This window comes from Cherax quadricarinatus, chromosome 9 (assembly GCF_038502225.1).
Source record: "Cherax quadricarinatus isolate ZL_2023a chromosome 9, ASM3850222v1, whole genome shotgun sequence".
Lineage (NCBI taxonomy): Eukaryota > Metazoa > Arthropoda > Malacostraca > Decapoda > Parastacidae > Cherax > Cherax quadricarinatus.
Window position 1 is genome coordinate 34,268,985 of NC_091300.1, and position 7,500 is coordinate 34,276,484.

The following is a 7,500-nucleotide window of genomic DNA, read 5'->3' on the forward strand; positions in this document are numbered from 1 at the left end:
TCACCTTCCCCTACTCCGTTCCCCTCACCTTCCCCTACTCCGTTCCCCTCACCTTCCCCTACTCCGTTCCCCTCACCTTCCCCTACTCCGTTCCCCTCACTTTTCCTTACTCCGTTCCCTTCACCATCCCCTACTCCGTTCCCCTCACCTTCCCCTACTCCGTTCCCCTCACCTTCCCCTACTCCGTTCCCCTCACTTTCCCTTACTCCGTTCCCTTCACCTTCCCCTACTCCGTTCCCCTCACCTTCCCTTACTCTGTTCCCCTCACCTTCCCCTAATCCATTCCCCTCACCTTCCCTTACTCCGTTCCCCTCACCTTCCCCTACTCCGTTCCCCTCACCTTCCCCTACTCCGTTCCCCTCACCTTTCCCTACCCCGTTCCCCTCACCTTCCCCCTACTCACCCACCCCCTCCACCAGTAATCCCTCCAGTATCACCACAGGCATCGTATTCAAATACTAATTCCGCATTACTGCTAGTGCTGATATTCATCAACACAGGAAGTAATGTCTGTTAATCAAACTAGCAGCTGGTGAGACAGTGGTATTAACACACGTGGCACAGTGGTATAAACACACGTGACACAGTAATATTACCACGCGTGACACAGTGGTATTAACACACATGACACAGTGGTATTAACACACGTGACACAGTGGTATTAACACAAATGACGCAATGGTATTAACACAAGTGACACAGTGGTATTAACACAAATGACACAGTAGTATTAACACAAGTGACACAGTGGTATTAACAAAAGTTCCAGAGTGGTTTTAACACAAATGACGCAGTGGTATTAACACAAGTGACACAGTGGTATTAACAAACGTGACACAGTGGTATTAACACACGTGACACAGTGGTGTTAACATACGTGAAACAGTGGTATTAACATACGTGACACAGTGGTATTAACACACGTGGCGAAATGGTATTAACACACGTGACACAGTCTTATTAACACACTTAACACAGTGGTATTAACACACGTGGAACAGTGGTATTAACACACTTGGCGCAGTGGTATTAACACATGTGACACAGTGGTATTAACACACGTGGTGCAGTAGTATTAACACAGTAGATCCAGTAGATCCTTCATGTGTTAGCTCAAATCACCGCCCAGTATGGTTTTAAATAAGTGACCCACTGATCAGATCAGATCGACTGGTCCGAACTCTTGACTGGTCCGAACCCTGGACTGGTCCGAACCCTTGACTGGTCCGAACCCTTGACTGGTTTCAAACGGTTTCGTTGGACAATAAAGCAGACTGTAAACGGATGGGGTTGTAGGCGCCCTTATAAACACATACATTAAATATATACCAGGAACGTGCACGGTAAGCTGTCCAATATACAAAAACAGTTAGAAACAGAAATACAAATAGCTAGAGCTTCATTTAAGGAGGTTATTAATAGAATATTCAAGAGGTTGCTAGTAGAATTGCAGTAAATCAACCATTCAAATCGTTATGAAGCTGTGTGTAGTCTGTGGTCAGTCAAACAAACGGGTTTCCACATGCATAAATTGTCATTTTTGTGGAAATTGGTGTCACGCCCCTTGTGCAGATATCCAAGAACTAGCTACAAGCAGTATTAAAACAGGGAAGTGTTTTTGGGTATGCCCAAATGAGATAAATCTGTGGACTAAAATCACAAGGGTATTAAAAGAGGTCAACATCAAAGCTGCTTTCATAGAAAACCTGGAAGCTTTCTACAACAGATGGGAACATAAAAAGTCTGGGCTGAATGGTACTGCCCTTGATACTGGCCATGTAGTCAGAAACTGTAAGGCTGGAGATGATGTCCTGGTAGTCAGTAAATGTGGGGCTGATAGTGCTGTCCTGGGAGACAGTAATGGTGAAGCTGGAGGTGCTGTCCTGGGAGACAGTAATGGTGAAGCTGGAGGTGCTGTCCTGGGAGACAGTATGGTGAAGCTGGAGATGCAGTCCTGGGAGACAGTAATGGTGAAGCTGGAGATGCTGTCCTGGGAGACAGTAATGGTGAAGCTGGAGATTTTGTCCAGGTAGTTGGGAATTATACGCAGGAAGGAATACATATAAATGACCTCATAGGGGACAGGAGCCATAGTAGGGAAACAAGTGTAATCAAAGATAAGATAAAACCGATATTGCAAACTAGAAATACCGCAGGAAATAGCAAACAAGAGGACTCCACTAGCAATAGTGAGGATATATTACCAAAAACAACTGGTGGGAGCTCCATTGTTGGTGCTAGGGAGGATAGAAGTAAGACAGGGAAACATGCACCAACAGGGAATACAGTCACAGAAACCCAAGGCAAACGGAAACCAAGCCTGTTCACATACTATGCACTTGGTATCTGCTGGCATGGGAAATCTGGAAAAACAGATGGGACGTGCAACTATGACCACCCTAGAAAATGCCATGCCCATATGACAACAGGAAAATGCAAAATCCCTTCCTGTAAGCTTTTTCACCCTGAACTGTGTACCTCTTCAGTACAGGAAAGACTGTGCTATAACTTAAATTGCCATGCATACCATCTAAAGGGGACAAAAAGATACAAAACATCCAGGCCATGGGAAAACCTGGGTAGCCACAGCCACTCAAGAGGGAGAGGTTTTTTAGTGCCAGGAAGGAAAAAAAACTGGCAGGAAATGGCAGAAATCGTACACCAAATCCAGTCATTCCTGGAGTGGAACCACAGTCGATGGCCTCCACTCCAAACCAACAGATACAGATACTAATGCCGGAAAAAAAATCCCCCCCCAGTACCAACAATACCACCAGTCCGATAACATTCTTCTTGGCAAATATACAGGGTCTAAAGCCAGCAACAAACAACAAAATACCTTTCATCCGTGGACTGCTTGCAGAGGCAAAGGCAATGTTCGCGGCTTTCACTGAGACCCACATAAAGGATCACTTGGACAACGAAATATGGATCCCAGGTTACAACATATACAGATGTGACAGAGTGAACAGGCAAAAGGGGGGGGGGGGTTGGCCTGTACATTGCAGAGTCACTTGTTTGCACAGAACTGCTAAATGCCTCAAATGATGTAGTGGAAGTTTTAGCAGTAAAGGTCGAGAACCAAAACCTAGTCATTGTGGTAGTCTACAAGCCTCCGGATGCAACATCCCAGCAATTCCAGGAACAGCTGTTAAAAATTGACCACTGTCTGGAAAATCTTCCAGCTCCTGCACCCAACATCTTGCTCCTGGGGGATTTCAACTTAAGGCACCTAAAATGGAGGAATATAGCAAATAATATTGTTGCAGTAATAACACCAGGAGGCAGCTCTGATGAAACCTCACACTCACGCGAGCTTTTAAATCTCTGCACAAAATTCAATTTAAACCAGCAAATAATAGAGCCTACTAGACTGGAGAATACACTAGACCTCATCTTCACTAACAATGATGATCTGATAAGAAATGTCACCATATCAAAAACAATATACTCAGATCACAACATAATTGAGGTTCAGTCATGTATGCGCGGAGCCCCAGAGCGACATAATGAGATTAGTCACGAGGGAGCATTCACCAAATTCAACTTCAATAACAAAAACATAAAGTGGGACCAAGTAAACCAAGTCCTAACCGATATAAGCTGGGAAGATATACTAAGCAACACAGACCCCAACTTATGCCTAGAACAGATTAACTCGGTGGCAATCGATGTATGCACAAGGCTTATTCCTCTAAGAAAAAGGAGGAGTAGATGTAAAATAGAAAGAGACAGGCGCTCCCTTTACAGGCGACGGAAAAGAATAACAGAGCGGCTAAAAGAGGTCAATATATCTGAAATGCGTAGGGAGACACTGGTCAGAGAAATAGCAAGCATCGAACTTAAGCTAAAAGAATCCTTTAGGAGTCAGGAATCGCAGGAAGAACTAAAAGCCATAAATGAAATCGAAAGAAACCCAAAGTATTTCTTCTCCTATGCCAAATCAAAATCGAGAACAACGTCCAGTATTGGGCCCCTACTTAAACAAGATGGGTCCTACACAGATGACAGCAAGGAAATGAGTGAGCTACTCAAGTCCCAATATGACTCAGTTTTTAGCAAGCCGCTAACCGGACTGAGAGTCGAAGATCAAAATGAATTTTTTATGAGAGAGCCACAAAATTTGATTAACACAAGCCTATCCGATGTTATCCTGACGCCAAATGACTTCGAACAGGCGATAAATGACATGCCCATGCACTCTGCCCCAGGGCCAGACTCATGGAACTCTGTGTTCATCAAGAACTGCAAGAAGCCCCTATCACGAGCCTTTTCCATCCTATGGAGAGGGAGCATGGACACGGGGGTCGTCCCACAGTTACTAAAAACAACAGACATAGCCCCACTCCACAAAGGGGGCAGTAAAGCAACAGCAAAGAACTACAGACCAATAGCACTAACATCCCATATCATAAAAATCTTTGAAAGGGTCCTAAGAAGCAAGATCACCACCCATCTAGAAACCCTTCAGTTACACAACCCAGGGCAACATGGGTTTAGAACAGGTCGCTCCTGTCTGTCTCAACTATTGGATCACTACGACAAGGTCCTAAATGCACTAGAAGACAAAAAGAATGCAGATGTAATATATACAGACTTTGCAAAAGCCTTCGACAAGTGTGACCATGGCGTAATAGCGCACAAAATGCGTGCTAAAGGAATAACAGGAAAAGTCGGTCGATGGATCTATAATTTCCTCACTAACAGAACACAGAGAGTAGTCGTCAACAGAGTAAAGTCCGAGGCAGCTACGGTGAAAAGCTCTGTTCTACAAGGCACAGTACTCGCTCCCATCTTGTTCCTCATCCTCATATCCGACATAGACAAGGATGTCAGCCACAGCACCGTGTCTTCCTTTGCAGATGACACCCGAATCTGCATGACAGTGTCTTCCATTGCAGACACTGCAAAGCTCCAGGTGGACATCAACCAAATCTTTTAGTGGGCTGCAGAAAACAATACGAAGTTCAACGATGAGAAATTTCAATTACTCAGATATGGTAAACATGAGGAAATTAAATCTTCATCAGAGTACAAAACAAATTCTGGCCACAAAATAGAGCGAAACACCAACGTCAAAGACCTGGGAGTGATCATGTCGGAGGATCTCACCTTCAAGGACCATAACATTGTATCAATCGCATCTGCTAGAAAAATGACAGGATGGATAATGAGAACCTTCAAAACTAGGGAGGCCAAGCCCATGATGACACTCTTCAGGTCACTTGTTCTATCTAGGCTGGAATATTGCTGCACACTAACAGCACCTTTCAAGGCAGGTGAAATTGCCGACCTAGAAAATGTACAGAGAACTTTCACGGCGCGCATAACGGAGATAAAACACCTCAATTATTGGGAGCGCTTGAGGTTCCTAAACCTGTATTCCCTGGAACGCAGGAGGGAGAGATACATGATTATATACACCTGGAAAATCCTAGAGGGACTAGTACCGAACTTGCACACGAAAATCACTCACTACGAAAGCAAAAGACTTGGCAGACGATGCACCATCCCCCCAATGAAAAGCAGGGGTGTCACTAGCACGTTAAGAGACCATACAATAAGTGTCAGGGGCCCGAGACTGTTCAACTGCCTCCCAGCACACATAAGGGGGATTACCAACAGACCCCTGGCAGTCTTCAAGCTGGCACTAGACAAGCACCTAAAGTCAGTTCCTGATCAGCCGGGCTGTGGCTCGTACGTTGGTTTGCGTGCAGCCAGCAGCAACAGCCTGGTTGATCAGGCTCTGATCCACCAGGAGGCCTGGTCACAGACCGGGCCGCGGGGGCGTTGACCCCCGGAACTCTCTCCAGGTAAACTCCAGGTAACACGTGAAAAAGTGGTATCACCACACGTCGCGCAGTGTTATTAACACACGTGACACAGTGGTATTAACACAAGTGATGCAGTGGTATTAGCACACGCGGCGCAGTGGTATTAACACAAGTGACACAGTCGTACTACCACGCGTGACACAGTGGTATTAACAAACGTGATACAGTGGTATTAACACACATGACACAGTGGTATTAACACAAGTGACACAGTGGTATTAACACAAATGACAAAGTGGTATTAACACACGTGACACAGTGGTATTAACACACGTGACACTGGTGTTAACACACGTGACACAGTGGTATTAACACACGTGACACAGTGGTATTGACACATGTTATACAGCGGTATTAACACACGTGGCACAGAGGTATTAACACACGTGACACAGTAGTATTAACACACGTGACGCAGTGGTATTAACACACTTGGCGCAGTGGTATTAACACATGTGACACAGTGGTATTAGCACACGTGGCACAGTGGTATTAACACACGTGGCGCAGTGGTATTAACACACATGCCACAAGATTATTAACACACCTGACATAGTGGTATTAACACAAGTGACGCAGTGGTATTAGCACACGTGGCACAGTGGTATTAACACACGTAGCACAGTGGTATTAACACATGTGGCACAGTGGTATTAACACACGTGACACAGTAGTATTTCCACGTGTGACACAGTGGTATTAACACACGTGATACAGTGGTATTGACACATGTTATACAGTGGTATTAACACACGTGACACAGTGGTATTAACACACGTGACACAATAGAATTATCACACGTGGCACAGTGGTATTAACACACTTGGCGCAGTGGTATTAACACACTTGGCGCAGTGGTATTAACACACGTGACACAGTGGTATTAGCACACGTGACACAGGGGTATTAACACACATGACTCAGTGATATTAACACGCTTGACAAAGTGGTATTAACACACGTGACAGAGGTGTTAACACAAGTGACGCAGTGGTATTAACACACGTGGCACAGTGGTATTAACGCTCGTTGCACAGTGGTATTAACACACGTGGCGCAGTGGTATTAACACACATGACTAAGTGGTATTAACGCCCATGCCACAGGGGTATTAACACACGTGACACAGTGGTATTAACACAAGTGACGCAATGGTATTAGCACATGTGGCACAGTGGTATTAACACTTGTGGCACAGTGGTATTAACACACGTGGTGCAGTGGTATTAACACACGTGATACAGTGGTATTAAAACAAATGACACAGTGGTGTTAATACAAGTGACACAGCAGTATTACCACGTGTGACACAGTGGTATTAAGACAAGTGATACAGTGGTATTAACACACGTGACACAGTGGTATTAACACAAGTGACGCACTGGTATTAGCACACGTGGCACAGAGGTATTAACACTAGTGCCACAGTTGTATTAACACATAAGGCGCAGTGGTATTAACACACGTGATACAGTGGTATTAGAACAAATGACACAGTGGTATTAACACAAGTGACACAGCAGTATTACCACGTGTGACACAGTGGTATTAAGACAAGTGATACAGTGGTATTAACACATGTGACACAGTGGTACTAATACACGTGACACAGTGGTATTAACACACATGACACAGTGGTATTAACAAAAGTGACACAGTGATATTA